General features: G+C 33.3%; 1 pseudogene; it reads right to left on the bottom strand.

The window, feature by feature from the left end:
• Positions 1 to 17,211: 17,211 nt before the first annotated feature.
• On the bottom strand, positions 17,212 to 19,255 carry LOC150027912 (uncharacterized; annotated as a pseudogene).
• Between the last annotated feature and the right edge of the window lie 1,056 nt (positions 19,256 to 20,311).

The raw sequence follows: 20,311 nt of genomic DNA on the forward strand, positions 1-20,311 counted from the left end.
GTTCTTTCCTCTTTATCTATTTTATTTTTTTGCTCTATTTATTGGTATTATGTTGTTTTCTTTTCAGTAGTAGTATATTGTTCAATATTATTTGTCGGGTAGCTTTGTTAGTGTTTTGTTTGGTTCATTTGTTTTGTACTAGTTCATTTCACTAGTTGTGTTGTTTTAGTGGGGAAATTACCCGATTTCCCAACAAGTGGTATCAGAGCCAAAGGTTCGCCCTTGGGTTGTTTTAAATTGTTTGTAATATTGAATACTATATTTTGAGTTTGTAATGGCAAATCAAGAAGAAGAAGCGAAGGATGAATCCAGAGTGTTAGGCTCATCGTCATCATGGTCAAGGTTCCCGGTGTCCACTTTGAAATTGGCAGTGGAAATATTTGATGGAACTGGACATTTCGGCATGTGGCAAGGAGAGGTCTTGGACTCTCTTTTTCAGCACGGTCTTGATATTGCTATTGAAGAAGAGAAACCAAAAGAGGTAGAGGAGAAAGACTGGAGCATCATCAACCTGTTGGCATGCGGAACTATTCGATCATGGCTGTCCACAGAGCAGAAGTATGCTGTAAAAAAACAAAACTTCTGCACACAAACTGTGGAAGGCATTGGAGGACAAGTTTCTAAAGAAGAGTGGTCAGAACAAGCTCCTAATGAAGAAAAGATTGTTCTGATTTGACTACCAACAAGGTACTACTATGAATGCACACATCACTATGCTTAATCAATTAGAAGCAGACCTGTTGAATTTAGATGTGAAGTTTGAGGATGAGGATTTGGCTTTGATGTTGTTATCATCTCTTCCTAATGAATTTGAACATTTGGAGACTACGCTCCTTCATGGGAAGGATAATGTGTCATTAGATGTTTTTTGTTCTGCTTTATATAGTTATGAATTGAGAAAGCATGATAAGATGAAAACCAAATAAACGACATCAGAAGAAGCATTGATGGCAAAAGGTCGTCAGCAAAGCCAGACAAAGGGGAGAAGAGGGAGGTCTAAGTCTAAAGGTCGAGTCATTGCCAAAGATGAATGTGCTTTCTGTCATAAGAAAGGACACTGGAAGAAAGACTGTCCAAAACTGCAGAAGAAAGGGAAGGCTCTACAAGATGCAAATGTTGCAGAATTCAAAAGTGATGTGGAATCAGATATCTCTTTGATTGTTTCACCTTCAGCATCATCGCATCCAGATGAGTGGATATTGGATTCAAGTTGTACCTATCATATGTGTCCCATTCGGAAATGGTTCTTTGAATTTCAGGAACTCGATGGCGGGGTTGTTTACATGGGTAATGATAATTCATGTAAGACAGCCGGGATAGGTTCAATAAAGTTGCGGAATCATGATGGATCGACCAGAATTTTGCGGGATGTGCGTTACGTGCCAAAGTTGAAGAAGAATCTCATCTCATCGGGGGCTTTAGAATCTAAAGGCCTAGTTGTGATCATGCGAGATGGAGTTCTTAAAGCAACTTTAGAAGCATTGGTGATGATGAAAGGCGTGAGGAAGAACAATTTGTATTACTACCAAGGTAGTACAATGGTAGGGAAAGTAACGACAACAACTTCTAGCCTTAAGAAGGATGTCGAGGCAACGAAGCTGTGGCATATGAGGTTGAGACATGTTGGAGAGAATTCCTTGCAAATTCATGCCAAGCAGGGATTGTTGAAAGGTACGAAGGCTTGCAAACTTGAATTTAGTGAGCATTGTGTTATGGGAAAACAACGAAGAATGAAGTTTGGCACTGGAATTCACAATATCAAGGGTATTCTAGATTATGTGCATTCAGATGTGTGGGGATCTGCTAAGACTCCATTAATCGGAGGTAGGCATTATTTTGTCACTTTTGTTGATGATTTTTTCAGGAGAGTTTAGGTGTTTACCATGAAGAACAAAGATGATGTGCTTGGAATTTTCCTTAACTAGAAAGCTCAAGTTGAAAACCAGACAGGAAGGAAGATCAAGGTTCTCCGAACAGACAATGGATGAGAATACAAAAGTGATCCGTTCTTGAAGGTATGCCAAGATTGTGACATAGTTCGGGACTTCACTATTAGAAAAACACCATAGCAGAATGGGGTGTCAAAGCATATGAATAAGACATTTGTGGAGAAATTTCGTTATATGTTATCAAATGCTGAGTTAGGCAAAAAGTTTTGGGTTGAGGTTGTGACATACGCTTAACATCTCGTCAATCGTTTGCCATCATCTGCAATAGATGGAAAAACCCCGTTAGAGATATGGTCTAGAAAACCTGCAACTGATTATGATTCTTTGCACGTTTTTGGTTTTATTGCATATTACCATGTGATTAGATCAAAGTTGGATTCACAGGCAAATAAGGCTCTTTTCATGGGCTTTAGTCTTGGAGTGAAGGGATACCGTTTGTGGTGTCTAGAGGCAAAGAAGACGATTATCAGCAGGGATGTTACCTTTGATGAATCTGCCATGTTAAAGAAGGTAAATCCAGAAGGAGCTAATAGTACTCCGCAGCAGGTGGAGTTTGAGCAGTCAGTGGTGATCCCAGCACGAAACACCACTAGTAACTCTCTTATGGCAGAAGAAGAGTCAGATGAGGAAGAGGTTCCTACCCAAGGACCTTAACAACAATCAGTGCCAATTGCAGTTAGAAGACAGATACGAGATATTCAGAAGCTTGCTCGTTTCATGGATATGGTTGCCTATGCACTTCCAGTTGTTGATGACATTCCATCCACTTATCCAGAAGCCATTCTGAGTTCAGAGAGTGGTAATTGGGCAGGTGCGATGGAAGAGGAGATGCAGTCTTTGAAGAAGAACAAGACATGGAAGCTGGCACAATTACCAAAAGGTAAGAAAGCAATTGGGTGCAAATGGGTATTTGCAAAGAAAGTTTTCCTACTAAAGAAGATGTTCGCTACAAGGCAAGGTTGGTTGCTAAAGGTTTTGCTTAGAGAGAGGGAATTGATTATAATGAGGTATTTTCTCCAGTTGTTAAACATTCCTCCATTCGAATTTTGTTGGCCTTGGTAGCATAGTTGAATTTGGAGCTAGCTCAACTTGATGTAAAGACCGCGTTCCTACATGGTGATTTGAAGGAGGAAATCTATATGACTCAACCAGAAGGATACAAGGTTGCTGGTAAAGAAGATTGGGTTTGTAAACTTAGCAAATCGTTGTACGGACTGGAACAATCTCCGAGACAGTGGTACAAACGTTTTGATAAGTTCATGAAGGGTCAGAAGTACAAGAGAAGCAAATACGATCATTGTGTGTTTTTGCACAAACTTCAAGATGGTTCCTACATGTACTTACTCTTATATGTTGATGATATGCTGATTGCAGCAAAGAGCCAAGTCTATATTGACAGGTTAAAGGCTCAGTTGAGTAAAGAGTTTGAGATAAAGGATTTGGGGGAAACCAAGAAGATTCTCGGCATGGAGATAAACGGGGATAGGGAGAGGGGGAAACTTTGGCTGTCACAGAAGCAGTATTTGCAGAAAGTACTACAACGTTTTGGTATGCACGAAGATACAAAACCTGTAAGTACTCCACTTGCTTCTCATTTGAAATTGAGTGGTCGTTTATCTCTGACGACTGATGAAGAACGAGAATACATGGCGAAAGTCCCATATGCAAATGCAGTTGGAAGCTTGATGTATGCAAGAGACCATATATTTCACAGGTTGTTAGTGTTGTTAGCAGATACATGCATGATCCGGGCAAGAGTCATTGGCAAGCTATGAAATGGATTCTACGGTACCTCCAAAATACCGTAGATGTTGGATTGACATTTGAACAAGATGAATCACTTAGGCAATGCATAATTGGATATTGTGATTATGATTATGCAGGTGATTTGGATAACCGATGGTCTACAATTGGCTATTTGTTCACTTTAGCAAAATCGCCAGTTAGTTGGAAGTCTACCTTGTAATCTACAGTGGCTTTGTCTACGACAGAGGTATAGTATATAGCGATTACAGAGGCTGTGAAGGAAGCAATTTGGCTTCATGGGTTGCTTAAAGACTTGGGAGTTGGTCAGAAACAACTTGAGGTATATTCTGACAATCAGAGTGTTATTCATTTAGCAAAGAATCAAGTCTTTCATGCACGGACAAAGCACATTGATGTTCGTTATCTCTTTGTGCGTGAGATTCTCAAAGAAGAGGAGATTGTTCTCTAGAAGATTCACACTACGGAGAGTCCTGCAGATATGCTCACCAAGGTGGTTACAAGGGTCAAGTTCGAACACTGTTTAGACTTGGTTAATATCTTGCATATTTGAAGTCGGCGCCCGGAGGCACTAATTTGAAACACCGCAAAGTTTGTTCTTGTTATGTTTTGACAAGATTTGTACTAGGGGGGACTTGAAATTAAGACAAGGTGGAGATTTGTTGAATTTGGCTTAATCCCAAGTCTCACATCGGTGGGTTCATTGTTTGGGAAGGAGGTATGAGGGTTATAAATTAACCTCTCCTCATTCACGGTAGAATATCCCAATTGTAATATCTTGTCCCATAATAAGTAAAGCGGGCTATTTCAGCTGTGCTAGGAGATTAGGCTAAATTGGCCGAACTCCAATAAAAATTCTCGGGTGTGTTCTTTCCTCTTTATCTATTTTATTTTTCTGCTGTATTTATTGGTATTTTTGTGTTTTCTTTTCAGTAGTAGTATAGTATTTGATATTATTTGTTGGGTAGCTTTATTAGTGTTTTGTTGGTTCATTTATTTTGTACTAGTTCATTTCACTAGTTGTATTTACCCGATTTCCCCAACATATTTAACTTAATTTTAATGTTATGGACTGAAAAAGTTGACACCCACCTTTTATAATGTGCGAAGATTTTAAGTATGAATTGTATACATATAAAAGAAAATAGCTTTTACTTAAATAAAAATTGTATTATCTTGAATAAAAATAACTAAGAGATAAGACTTTCATAATTTTTATTACATATGTAAAAAATTTAAAATAAAATAAAATTTACGTTCAATTATGATGACAATAATACTATATATTTTTTAAAGAAGTAATAACATACGAAGATTGAAAATTTAACTTTGCGAAGATGAGATTAATTCGTAATAAATAGAAACATAAACTATGGATAATGATATAAGAATGTTACACTAAGTATAGTTCTTAATTAATTGATCGGGTAATTTAACAAAAATCTAAGAATATTCAAAACTCTTTCAACAAGTACTGATAATTCTTAATGGAGAACATGAAACGATTCCATTACAAAGAGTGTTGTCTTATTATATAGAAATATTCCATGGTTTAAGTAAAATAGTAAAACCTTCTGCCCGTTGATTCTATTATTGAATTATAAGTTTCTAAGTGGGAAAAGTTACATTCTATCATTTTGTAAAAAATAATATATTTTTAATAAATAGAATATGTGTAAATGATTTTTCAAACTCTCGTCTAATTATAAAGCAATAATTTAGCAAGTTGTTTATTTTTTGCTAAAATGATCTTTCAAGTTTGTTAGAGACCCACTTATCGATCGATTAGAGTATTTCATTGTATATAAGTGGGTGCAAACCTCGCCCCAAGAGTCAGTTTTATGAGATTGAGTTAGGTTTAAAGTTCACCTCGTAATATGGTATCAGAGTCATTTAAAACCTATCCTAACGAGAACCGATTTTATGGGGTTGAGTTAGACTTAAAATCCACTTCGTAATATATAACGATTAAAATAGTAAAATAGTACGTTTCTTTATTTAATATATAAAAAAATATTTATAATGATATAAAGTTGAACTAAGTATAAACGGCGTATGAATTTCATTCAGTAAAACGTTAATAAAATATTACAAGTCAATATTAAAATAAGTTTATTAATTAAAAAGTAAATTGTACAAACACGACTAATGGTATTGACTACATAATCTTACGGAAGATATGTTCTCGAAGTCTCGAACCAAAGATAACTTGTATAAATCAAAGGTTGAATGGTATCAAAATTATTATAAAAAAGCAACATGATTCTTTTCTTTTTAGGATCTCCGACCATTTTTCTTCTTCCTTTTTTTTTATAAATATGGAAAAAAACACTAATATTTTTTTTAGTTATATCATAGTTTCCCCTCTTCTACCTAACAGAATTAAAGTTATTATAAGGATTTGTATGCTTTGGTTAGAGCTTTAAAGAATTGGTAGCATTACCTTTACTCAAATAGGGATAATGAGTAGTTAAAGTACTTAAAAGATAAGGTAATTTTAATAAGAGACACGTTAAATGGATAGAATTTCTATAGCAATTTTTATATGTCATTAAGCATAAAAAGGAAAAGGGAATGTAGTGATTGATGTGCTTTCTAAGAGACATGCATTGCTTTCTATCCTTGAAACCAAATTATGTGTTTGAAGCAAATAAATTGTGTGTGCCTAAGTGTTCCATAAGTGTTCCAAAAGAGAGGTGCTTGTGAGTTAATCACATGAGGTTTTATAGGTATTTTGGGGTTCAAAAGACTTTGGAAATCTTGCAAGAACATCTCTATTGACCCATATGAAGCATGATGCACATAAATTTTGTTATAATTGTATTATTTGTAAAATGGCTAAATCTAAAAGTAGGAATCATGAGTTGTATACTCCTTTGCCTATTCCCGAATGTCTTTGGAGTAACATTTCAATGGACTTTGTTTTGAGGCTGTGTAAACAAAGAATGTAAATAATTTTGTGTTTGTTGTTGTTGATAGGTTTATAAGATGACACATTTCATACATTGCAATAAGGTAGATGGTGCTTGTGATGTAACTTTTTAATATGATCCAACTTTACAAGAAGATGAGCACAAGCACAAAAGACTATTCGAGGCTAGGTCAACATCTCAGGCTGAGACACAAGACCATATCATCTATTAGAAGATCCTTAGGAGAAGAACACCCAGGCATGAGCCAGAATATCAATTGTTCTTCCTTATAGTCTTCTTAAGACAAGATTAAGTTGTAATCAGCTTGACTCACATTGGCCCAACTAGCATAGGCTTCTAGAAACCCTAGTTTCTAGAAGATCACCCCATGTGTCACCCATGTGCTACACTCTTTTGACCTAGCTTCTAGAATGACCATTTTAACCTAGTTTCTAGAAGGTTTTCCCTTCCACGTGTGGCACCTTTGACCAACCCTAGGTTCTAGATTGTTTCCCTCATGTGCGCCCCTTCTCCACCTCTCTTGTTCAACAAGGCATTTGTATCTATAAATATGGTGCCTCGCCTCTTATAAAATCACATTGAATGAATAGTAAAGAAACTCTGCTTGAGTAAGTCTTGAGTGTTCCTAAATTCTTTTGAGTCTTATCTTGGCAGAGATGACTGCAAATGACGACTCACATCTTCACTCATCTAGGAGCTTCCTCCTCAAGTGGCATGATTTACCCTCATTTCTCCATCTCCATAAGCTTTTTCTCCTGTTTACTCTTTTCCTTTTTTTTCCTTTCATTTATGCCAATGTTCTTCAATTCTTTTGTTCATTCTCTTTATTGTGTTCTGCCATTTATCTCTTCCTTGTCTTGTTTTTAATTTTGTGTTCATCATCCATCAAAAGGCGTGGGTGTTTTTCCATTTATTATTTTGAAGAGAACCTTCACACTTACTTAACCACTTATTAAGTTTGTGTCCAATGGTAATCTTCACTAAGTTTTACCTTATCTTGCTAATCACAATCTTAATCCAAGTGAAAACCATAAAAACATGTGCAATTCTAAAATCAACTCACATCACCTTTAGTTGCGTCAGGTATTCAAACAAAACTAAGTTCCCCTAGTGTGATATAAGGCTAACCTAGGCCGAATACCCAAAGGTTCATCGTATATTATATTTCCACTGCTTCATATTCTCCTTAAACAAATCAAAATTGGGGGGAAATGAATCGAAATTGGAACGAAAAAAATGAATTAGAATGTAAAATAGAGTGAAGAATAGATCATTTATAGAAAATGATCTAATAGACCGTTTATCAATACATAAGATGTAAAGAACTAAAATATAAATGGTAGAATCTAAAATACATAAACATAGATTGCAATGCACACTAAAGTGTACAAAAAATTGGGCAGAAGAAGCTAAATACAATTGTTAGACCATATAGTCAACAGTCGCTTACTAGACTGTCTAATGGTTTTACTTAGTAAGAGAGAGAAAGAAAAAGAGCATTGATGACTCTTTACGGCAAGAGCACCGCATTATCAGAAGTAATAATGTGTCCCTAAGGACGAATATCAAACCTACAAGGAACAACTGAATAATTAAGTTAAATATTTGCTAAATATAAAACAGAATAATAAAAGTTTGTTGAAATTTGTTATGATGGCAATGATTAACAAGAAAACAAGGCAAAAAGTTGTTGCTTCAATTTCAAAAATAGGGATTGGGTTTCATCTTTCTCACTCTTTTGTATTTTGATTAGTATGGTAGTATTGTGCCCTTTGGTTGATATTGATGCACGTATAAAAATCATTTATATTGATTCCTTGCATATAAAATTATTAAGATACTTCCTAAATATCGATTCCTCGCATATTTATAAAACAACTTAGTATTCAGATTAGACGATGATAACAATTAACATTTCAAGTCTATTCCTAGCACTCAAATATGTTAAGTATTATTGATTAGGTCAGAACCCTAAAAATACTTTCCAGTCAAATTTAAGATTCTAGATCAAGAATCAGAAAAAAAAAAAATACCAATAATCAAGCAAGAACAAAATATTTAAATGTCATCTCAATACATAACAGTTTGAACAGATTACTCCTAATCCAAAGGGTAGAATTAGCTACACATCTTTTAACACCTTTTATTCTCCCAATTGGGTTACAAGTCACTCAATGGTGTTTCTCTCTCTCTATATTGCACACTAGGTTGTTGCCTCAAGCCCCATATTTAACCTAATTTGTTAGGGCTTAAGTGGATTCTCGCTCAAGTGAGATTTACTCGCTTGAGCGAGTAAAACGTCGAATTTGTCGAATGCTGTTGGAGCATTCTCGCTCAAGCGAGAATGGTCTCGCTAGTGCAAGATGCTCTGATGCTAAGTTGGGCTTTTTGTGCGCTTGTGCGTTCTGGGGCCTTCCAGCTTTCTTTTTTTAGCTTATATTATTCTTCTTTTGCCCAGTCATCTCCATTCTTCCCTAGAAACCTGTAATTAAAACAAATTTGGGAATAAAATGTTCTTATTCAACTAAAAATAATAAAATATGTAAAAATGTATAAATTCATAAATTAGGGTTTGTTTTATAATTATTTTAGAAATTAATACTCATAAGTGCCTATATTTTAATATGAAATATTACTGAAATTTGACACTTATCAACTCTCCCCAACTTAGAATCGTGCTTGTCCTCAAGCAAAATAAATGAATATATTTGAATTTAAACATCAAAGTAGCTTAATTCACTAAACAAAAGATTAGATTAGAAACTTATGATGCTACCAAATTCAAATATAGAAAAATATAGATACAATCAACTTCCAGGATCAAATCAAAACAAATAAATGACAATTCATCAAGGAATTTCTTCTCATATGCTCACAGATAAGTGTTTCTCTCTATTTTTACTAAATCATAACAAATCATAGTTGCTTTCATTTCATCTTCATATCACAAACATATTAGAAACTTGAATCTTAAGGTATTTTCCAGGGTTATAATGAGGTTGGGCTTCCAAAAAGTATTGGTTTTTTAGATAACAAAATGCAGATTTTAAAGAAGAACATACCTACAATCCAATTATAGCACATATGTGTTATCTAATCACCATTTTCTTTTGACTTCACATTTTTCCTCATTTTTTTCTACTATTCATGATTTTCAAGATGAGTTTTTCTTTTTTTCTCTTTCTGTTCTTTTTTTCATCAATAGTAGATTCTTCCTATTTTCCACTTTTTTGAACTTTCAATATTTTGAACCAACCATTCCCTTTTCTATATTTATTTCATTTATGTTCTCCTTCCTTAAACATGCTAAATGGTAGGAAATATGTCATTAAAGGTTTATGGTGCAATAATAACAAAAAAAAATTGTCTCAAAGGGGATAAATAAAAAAATGAATTCTAATAAGATAAAGATTGACTACAATCCAATTATAACACATATGTGTTATCTAATCACCATTTTCTTTTGACTTCACACTTTTCCTCATTTTCTTTCTACTATTCATGATTTTCAAGATGAGTTTTTCTTTTTTTCTCTTTCTGTTCTTTTTTTTCATCAGTAGGAATAAATTCTTCCCATTTTCCACTTTTTTGAACTTCCAATATTTAGAACCAACCATTCCCTTTTCTATATTTATTTCATCTATGTTCTCCATCCTTAAACATGTTAAATGGTAGGAAATATGTTATTAAAGGTTTAGGGTGCAATAATAACAAAAAAAATTGTCACAAAGGGGATATATAAAAAAATGAATTCTAATAAGATAAAGGTTGACTACAATCCAATTATAGCACATACGTGTTATCTAATAACCATTTTCTTTTGACTTCACACTTTTCCTCATTTTCTTTCTACTATTCATGATTTTCAAGATGAGTTTTTCTTCTTTCTCTTTCTGTTATTTTTTTCATCAATCTGAATAGATTCTTCCTATTTTCCACTTTTTTTAACCTCCGATATTTAGAACCAACCATTCCCTTTTCTATATTTATTGCGTCTATGTTCTCCTTCCTTAAACATGCTAAATGGTAGGAAATATATCATTAAAGGTATAGGGTGCAATAATAACAAAAAAAATTGTCTCAAAGGGGATATATAAAAAAATGAATTCTAATAAGATAAAGGTTGACTATTTGGCCCTGGGTTCCTAATTAACACAAATGCCTAATCATCTTCATGCTCTTTTTTTTATGTAACAAAAAATACAAATTAAGCAACCACAACTGTCAATTAATCAGTAAAACTTTCAAAACTGTTTAAGGTTCACACAATCACTTGGTTTAAATGGCCCCATTTCTTTTTGTTGTGTCATAATCTTTCCTAATCAATCATCCTGTGCAAGTTTTCATGTATCACAATTTCAACTACATTTGAATAGGGATTCAATCTTATTTTATTTTCTAACTTCTGACTAATTCATCTTACTATTTAATATTTAAACAAAAATTCTTTTTTTCACAATTTAAAATTAATATTTTAGTTCTTTTTTTATTTGAGAAAAATAAACTAGAAAACAAATTAAATTGAAATTGAAATTTATTCAAGAAAAATAATTCAAGACATAAAAATAACCAAATAAGCAATAAGAGCAAACTTATTCAAAATACAAAATAAGCAAATAAAACAAACTACACAAATAAACAAATAAAAATAAAACAAAATTAAAATAACTAAAAAGAAAAGAAAATCAGAAGGATAAAACTATATTTTTTGCTCAATTCTTACTTCCTAAGAAGTTATCTAACTTCGTGTTAAAATCTTCATCTATAGTTGTAGATGATCCTGCTTCATTTGCTGGATCTGCCTTCCTAAATAATAGAACCTGTCCCCAGGCCAAAATACATAAGCTTCAAACTGATTGGAAGATATAAGGATTGGGTTACCTTTGAAATTTATTTATTTATTGGAAATTTGTCTCACTTGAGCGAGATTCCCTACAAGAAAATCAATTTTTCGTCTTAAAACTTGCTCAAGCGTAAACAGTAAAAGAAAAGTGCAAAAATGTAAACAAACAAGAATTAAAATAAATTACAAACAAGAAAAAGAAAATTCAATATTGGAACATAAAACAAGGAAAAAAAAACCATGGTGTAGTAATCTTCAACATCAAATACAAGAGACCCAAATTTGGATACCTTGTTACTAAAGAAAACACAACCAATTGTTTTATATGTTCTTAGAAAACTATTTTCAATACAAAATAGAATTCCAAAATGAATTTGAAGAAGAAAACACTAAAACAGTGCATTGTCATACATGATTTTTAATTCATTTTTACCCAATTCCATAACTAAATTCACTTCAAAGGATAAAGTGCAAAAGGTAAAAGAGTAGAGAGAAGAAGAATTGCGAGAGAATGGAGAAGAAAGCTGAAGAACTTCTATAGAACTGAAAACAACAAAACTATTTACAGAAAAATAAAAACTAAATACTAAACTAGAACTATTGTCGCGCTATATTTTTGGTGTTTCTAATCTACTCGCTATATTTTTTTTTTAAGCTAATCTCTATGCATAGAGGTTCAAAGCTTTACAAATGAGTGGGCCTTAAATCATACCCCCAAAACTGATCTACAACTAACTAAACTAATTGCGTTGATTATCTTTAATTTTCTTTTCTTTGACTTTCGTTGACCGTCTAATGGTGTGTTGACCACTAACCTTTGATTGTCCAATTCCTATTTTGCAAATTTTCACTCTTTCAACTCATTCTTTTCCACACATTTACTAAATTTCCTTATGTCAAAGACTAGTTTGAAAATGTTCCTTCAAAATATCATAAATAATTGTTAAATGGTTCAAGCAAAATTTAAGTTGAAAAATCCAGTTTTTCTTATGTTTTTGTAAAAACTAGAATTTTCTACAAAAAAAATCAAATCTAAACTAAGGACAAAAAATGAGAACCAAAAAAGGCTCAAGAAAATGCAATTAGCCTAGAAAAATATGGGAAAACCGAGAGTTATAAGCTTGTTACGTGGATAACTTATTCTTCAAAGAGTTAGTAAGGCTTCATGGGTTGTTGAGGATCATTGGAAGTGATAGGGATACAAAATTCTTGTGTCACTTTTGGAGGACCTTGTGGGGAAAATTGGTATTGAATTGTTATTTTCTATTGCTTCTAACCGACAAACTGATGATCAAATAGAGGTAGTCAGTAGGACTTCAGGCACATTGCTTAAGACTATTTTAAAGGAAATTTTTTAGTCTAGGGAAACATGCTTGTCTCATGTTCAGTTTTCTTATAATAGGACTATCCATAACACAAAATATTTTTAACCTTTTTGAAAATTGTGTATGGATTTAATCTTTGACTCCTCTTGATTTGTTGTATGTGCCTAACCTTTCTATGTTTAAGTGTCTAGAAGCTCGGGCTAAAGTTGAATGTGTGAAGAAGTTGCACAAGAAAGTGAAGGCTCAGTTTGAAAAGAAAAATGAGATTTATGCAAGACAATCTAACAGAAGTAGAAAAAAAGGTGGTATTCCAACCTGGTGATTGAGTTTGGGTACACATTGATAGACTTCACTTCTTCTAGCATTACTTTTTTATTTATGTTTTCCTTGGATGTTGCAGAAGCTTGCTAGATTAGAGGTGGAGAATTTAGTGTTTGAAGAAGAAATATGGTGAAGATGCAAAGTGAGAGGTGAGGCCAACTCATGATGAAAGAGTCTAGAATTAGCAACAAAAGATGCTACCTTAGAGAGAGCTCAAGAAAAACATGTGTACTAACCAGTGCCTAGTTCTCGGTAGTATTTTCGTATGCTTGGTTCTTTTGCATCGTGAGGGATCTGCTCGGTTCCTTTGTGTGCCGCGAAGGGCCTACGTAAACTTGGGCCAATGACCTTGGACAGGCTAGGCATAGATCGCATGTTGAATACACAAAGCATATTCATTTGACACACCCGTTTAAAAGAGATATTCGTGTGGTAAATATAATTTTATTTTTATTGTTAATATATGGCAATATATCCTCTGTTACGTATTTGTTGCATGTTTTTGTTGCACGTGGCTAGCTGTTGTTAACCCTAGTAATATAGAGAGACGTTTGGGTAATAGAAAGGGGGTCTGCGGATAAGCACTTTGAAGATCATTAGTGCCCGTGGCAGGTGGTTTTCTGTTACCAATAAAATATTAATGTAATTATTTTCTATTAAGATTTGTTGAGCTCTAGGGAGAGTGGTTGCACGTCGCATGAGCAGTGATAAAAGGAGAGGAGGTCTCCAGGAAAGGTACGTTGTTTTTACACATTACATTAAAAAGCTTTTGGTGAGCCTTAGCTGAATTGATCGTCGGAGTGTCATCAACAGGTAGGACGTCCTCTGTTCCAACGGAGCCATGCTAGAAGCAACCAGGAGAGAGGAATTGAAGACGGTGCGTTCGTTCTAAAGTCAACCAACAGCTCAATCAACCGGCGAGAACAAGATGTACGGCCAAAATTGAATAGCATAACAATTCTCATTCAAGCTGAAAAATACATGAGTTGAGCTTACTTATTTATAGTGTTAGGGTCAGCCCAAAAGAGTTTCAAAATAAAACCCTAGATCTAAAAGAGCCAAAGAGAAAGTGTCATGTGACTAGTCACACTCTCCATTCCTTCTCACATGTGTAGCATATGTCTTCTCTTGTGTTCAGCCCTTTGGTAGAAGCTTGTGTTCCAAGACCGAACTAGGGTTTCCTTTAGGTCAATGGAAGCCCCATTGAAATCTAAGGTAGGTTTATAACTCTAACCCTAACCCTAATCTATCTTAAGTCAAAATAGAATACCAAAAATCATACTCTACTTGGCCTAAATACATGGCTTAATTTATTTAACAATTACAAACTCGAATAAATCATATTCTACTCTATACGTTTATACAAACTAAAGCTTGGACCAAATATGATAAGAGTTTAACCTTGTTGAGCTCAACTGAGTTTCATTCTTCATGTAATGTGTTGTCTAATGTTCTAGTTGTTCTTCTCTAAACTGGAGATAAGTTCTAGGTCTTTATTCTCCTTATTGTATGGATGTTGTGGTTGGATGAGTTTCCATCACACACAAGAAAGTAAAGGTTCCTTGAACAAAGAAACTCAAAACTCTAAACAAAGAAAGTTCAACTCCAACGGAGATAGTCCTTTCCAAGTGCTAGAAAAGACCAATGACAATGCACATAAATTGATCTACTTGGTAACTACAATATTAATGCTACTTTTAATGTGTTTGGTTTAACTCTTTTTTATCTAGATGATGATGTTTCTGATTTAAAGACAAATCCTTTTCAAAAGGGAAAAGTAATGATGACATAACAAAGAGCAAAGAGTTTGAAATAGTTAAAAGACTTGGAGGATGTATGACAAAGCAAGGACAAGGAGAGCCAATGAAGCTTTAAAACAAGTGTTGGTAGCTCTTACTAAAATAGAACCAAGTTTTGAAGAGTCAAAGTTCACGTAATCAATTGTCTCTTGATTGAAGAGAGGTTGTTTGACCTGAAGAGAAGAAACTTGTCATATTAAACTCGAGAATGATGGTTTATTTTTTCTTAATGGAGCACAAGCATCTTTTTAATTATTTGTACTTAGTTTCAAATTTAATTTGAAATTGTTACAAGTATTTAAAAGTGAATTCAAATTTGGTTAAAAATGGTAAGCTTAACATTAATAATTTTGACTGTTAATCTGCCAATTATTGATTTAATTTGGGGTAGTTATATTTTTGTCAATTATTTAGCTTTTTATGTTGGTTTATTTACCTTGTAATATTTATAAATGTCAAGAGACTATATGTAGTGCCCTAACAAGACAAAGAATGATCAATTATGTTAATCTATAATTGAGACTTACCGAAGGTCTTTCATCGTGTTGTGTGTGTAATCTCCAAGCCATATCTTCCATCCATGGAAGTGTGGCATCCTCCATTTCCATATCCTTTTCTAGTGTTCTTTTTCGTAATCCATAATATTGATTTTTTGCCTATGAAATTAAGTGTTTAATTTTATTTTTCTTTGTTTCAATTCTTACAAGCACGCAACCTCATTTCCTTGAGATCCTAACTCAGAATTCTAACAAGCAATAGGGTTTATATCAACTTATCAAACTAATGAACCTGTATGGATGTTGGATGGTTTTGGCCTACTGAATACACGTGTGTTCCTTCATATAACTTTCATTCTCCTTCTTGAGAAAAAAAATATGGTCCAATAACACCTTATCTACTAAATTTTTTGTTTTATGAAAGTTACTTCATAATTGTTTACCATCTGAGAAGCATGTTCAATCTTAAGGGATCAACATGTGTTCCAAGTGCAACTTTGCAACAATCAAAAAGAAATTTCGACTCACTTTTTCTTTAATTGTATTTTATCTAAAAGACTTTGGTCGTGATTATCTTCTACTTTTCCTAATTCTTATTCTTCAATTGGTTATATTTTTTTTTCTGAAAAAGTTGGACCTATTGTGTGTGATATTCAACTTGTTACTATCACTTTTATTATTTGAATTATTTGAAAACTTAAGAGTCATATGAAACGAAGAAACCATCATTTTTCATTATGTTCTTCATTTAGTATGATGGAATGTTCAAATATGGAATGGTCAAATGACAAGTAAAAAATCCTTTTGAGTATATAAATAATGATATGACTAAACTTTATAAATTTGAGATTCTTTTAATGTTCAAACTAGAACTCGAAAAGGTATTAGAATTAAACAGGTTGATTGGATTATCCCTAAAGAAGATGGATCAAGGTTAAGGTTCACTTAGCCATGCTTGTAGTAGGGAATCTTTATAAATAGCATATGGAAGTTCATTGGGAGATCTACTACTCATCATGGTTGTCATTTATGTTATTAAGATTTCTAAAATTAAAATCTACAAAAGAATATGGTTTGAGTATGATTCTTCTTATATATGTCATGGGTCATTTATGTTATTAAGATTTCTAAAATTAAAATCTACAAAAGAATATGGTTTGAGTATGATTCTTCTTAGATATGTCATGGGTTTGAGAACACAAAAATTATTTGATGAAAAAATGAAGACTAGTTAACAGAAAGCTCTAAAACACTTGCAAAACTTTAGAGTTTGAAGTTTCTCATATTTACAAAAAAAAAATGTTGATACTTTTAATAACATTAGTGTAGATAATAGACTCAATTTCTTTTAATTTGACAATATACCTTATTAAGTTTGATTTCTTTATTTATTTGAATGGTTAAATATGTTTTTCGTCCATGTATTATAACACGAAATTAATTTTCTTCTCTTGTCAAAACTTTAGACCATTGAAGTTCTTGTAGTTAAAAAAAGATTGGATGGGATCCTAGACAGTAAACAACGTCAAAAAAATTTGATGTGGCTAACGAAGTGCCAGCTTGGACTTCTTTTTGCATTCCACATGGTCATTCGGTATGAATTAGTGTTTTTGGAGAGAGAAACGAAAGGACTGTGAGTGTATATAGTTGGGTTTTTCATGTTGTTCAAATTTCTAATTACTTCACAGGTCTGCACTTTTTCTTCTTATTCTTCACTGATCTTGTTGTTCTTATTCTTGTTGTTGTTCTTCTTGTTTTTGTTTTATTGTTATCGATTTTTCTAAGAATGGTTTCTCATATGCAAGGTTTGGTAAGGTGTTAGGTTAAGGTTGGGCAATGAAATCCCAATGTTGTTCATATCAATCTGCATGGAACAGTTGGGGATCAAAATCTCCAACAGCAACAACATCATTTTTATGTTTAGATTTAGGAAGAAAAGTGTGTGGTTGTGGGGAAATATTATTGCTTATAAAAGCAAACACTTTGAAGAATAATGGAAGAATTTTTTGGCGTTGTAGGAATTGGGGAGTAAGAAATACTAATCGTTGTTAAATTGACTCCATATACTTATAATTATTGTTGTTAGTATTTTTTAAAATTCGTTGTTGTTTTGATTGTAGACTGATGCGCACTTTAACTATTTGTAGTGGGCTGATGAATTGGAACCTCAAATTGAACCAATTCCACATACACAAGGACAAAAACATTGTTGTGTTGGGTCTGAAATATTACAGGACCTGGCTAGGAACAATGCTAAGTTAAAGGAAAAATTAGTGGTAGAGAGAGAAAATTTGGGAAAATTAATGTGTATTTTGGGTGTCTCTTGATCTTTTACAATTGTGTTTTTTTCATGCTCTTGTTAAAGAGAAATTGTAATATGTAATGTAATGTTATCCCTTTGTAATGTGAATTTTTTTTATATTAAGTAAAATCAGTGTTAATTTATGATTGTATGAGGAAAAATAAACGATTTGAATAGGTAATATGAAAGTAATAAAAGTTATTAATTTTGGTCAAGAAATTTAAAAATAACAAGGTAATACAAGTTGTTCATACATGTTTGGTAAAGTAAATATAAAAGTTGGTGGACTATTGAATACAATGGGACAAAGTACATTAAAAAAACCATCCACCACATGGGACCAAAATAAGTTCTGATGAGCCAACACATGGCCATCAATAATCTAATATTTACACATCCCACATATATCAATAGTTTTACTTTTTCTTTTGAAAGTCCTTATTTGTACTTGCTTGGAAGCCTACAATAGGTGTCTCCATGTGAGGGGTGAAAGATCTGGTATTCTTCTTCCTTGTTGGTTGAGGTCTTGCGAAATTGCTTTTGTGTGTCATTCCAGATGTTGAAGCTTTACTCGTAGTTCTTATTGCAGTTTGTGTTGGATTGTTTGTTGCCTTCCTTTTCTCTTGCACATATAATACAAAATAGAAAAGAAATTTCGACAAAATCTTAATATTATTGTATGTGTTAAAAGGTTGATTACCCATGTATTTTTCTTGGACATATTTCTGGATCTATTTTTGCAACCTCTGCTATTGTGCCCATATTGTTGACATGTGCTACATTTCATCCTTAAGTTTGTTTTGTTTATTTGTTGGCATGGTCATCTTCATCCACTTCTCTCATCTTTAATTTTCTTAGCCTTCCTAAAGGTGTCTTATACAGTGGAGGTAGAATATGTTGGAATTAGTTCTTGGCCACAACTGTTGTCCATTTATGGCAAGAATTTCTTAGTTGCAACATGCAAGATATGCATCCCTTTTGTAGTATCTCAGTATTTGTAACATAATCTTCAGGCTATTCTAGCTTATAGTTGATTGCATCAACAACATATCTATAGGGTATACCTACTAAATTTCAGAAATAACAGGTACATGTGTGATGCTTAAGATCTACAACATATTTTTCTATTGTAAAACCCTGTGTAACCTCAAACTTCTCTTGTCCATACCACACAGGTAAACAATTTCCACTACTATGAACCTCCCTTTCTAACCTTATTAGGCTTTGGCATAATAGTCCTAATATAAGTACCAAATTTTTCATTCAATGTTGCAATTATTGGTCCTAATCTAGTCAATTATTGTAAGGATTAGTTTATTTCAAGCAATCAGTATTGTACCACTAAATGATTCTAAAAAGTTTTTCATAAGCACATCACACCAAGGGTAGTTGCTAAAAGCATGTCTACACCAAGTTGAACTTGAAATTCCAATTAACCAGTCATATGCATTTTCACTTACCTTTTCATCTCTTGCACCTTTGCATCATGAGATTGGTAGTAGGTTGCTTTAGCAGCATCCATTTTAAGGTCTCATATAAGTAAGTCCCTCTAAATCTTTTCTTAAAATTGTTATTCAAATTCCTAAGACAAAACCTCTGCTCCATCCTAGGTAAAATTTCATCAAATACTATCAAAAGTTCGTACACATAATGAATTTGTGATCAGTAATTCCATCATATAGTCATTAATACAAAAACTTTGGTACCTTCTATTGATTTGAAATAAACATCCAACGGTTGGTTTGGATATCAACAATATCCTCTAATAGTAACCGTCAAGAACCATCTCCACGGCTCCTTCCCTTCATTTTCCACAACTACAAATGCAAGGGGAAAGTATTGGTCATTTGCCTCTTTTCCTACTACTACCAACAATTGCCCATCATATTTACTTTTCAATTGACATCCATCTAGCCTACAACCAGCTAAAAATCCTCTTTTGCAACCCTCCAAACACATAGAAACTGCCAAACCCTGACTATAAAATTTGATTAGGTGGTTGGTTGACTTTAATCTTACAAATACTTGCAAAACTAACACGTTTTATTTCAGCCACGTAATCAAATAGTTGGAAATATTGTTGTTGTCAATCTCTCTCAATGATATGCATAACCTTATTTTTGGCCCTCAAAGCCCTCCAAGTAGTGACTCCAATAGTGTAAGTTCTTTTAATGTTATCAATAATCTTATTTGTTGTCATGTTCCCAACAGTTTTAAATTTCTCCAACACAACTTTTGGCAGGCAGTCTTTATTTTCATTTTTGTTGACAAATACCCTCCCACGTGTATGCCTCTGAACAAGTGTTTTCAATCTAAAAGTCTCACTGACACCCACCTCCAACATCACAAATCCAAACCTCTTTTTGCATATTGCCCTAACTCTAACATGATCATTTTTCACAAATTCAACTTCTCTACCATTCAACTCATAGTGCTTCATAATATCTTGTTTGAAGGATGCAAATTCCATCCCAACCTTGAATTTAAAGTTCATGGACAAGTCTTGCATTCTGAACTTTGGAAATTTTTGCACACAATTTCCTTCTTCATCAACATCACTAACTAACTCATCACTAGT

The sequence above is a fragment of the Phaseolus vulgaris genome, chromosome 4 (assembly GCF_051622355.1).
Source record: "Phaseolus vulgaris cultivar YP4 chromosome 4, ASM5162235v1, whole genome shotgun sequence".
In the NCBI taxonomy this organism is placed as follows: Eukaryota; Viridiplantae; Streptophyta; class Magnoliopsida; order Fabales; family Fabaceae; genus Phaseolus; species Phaseolus vulgaris.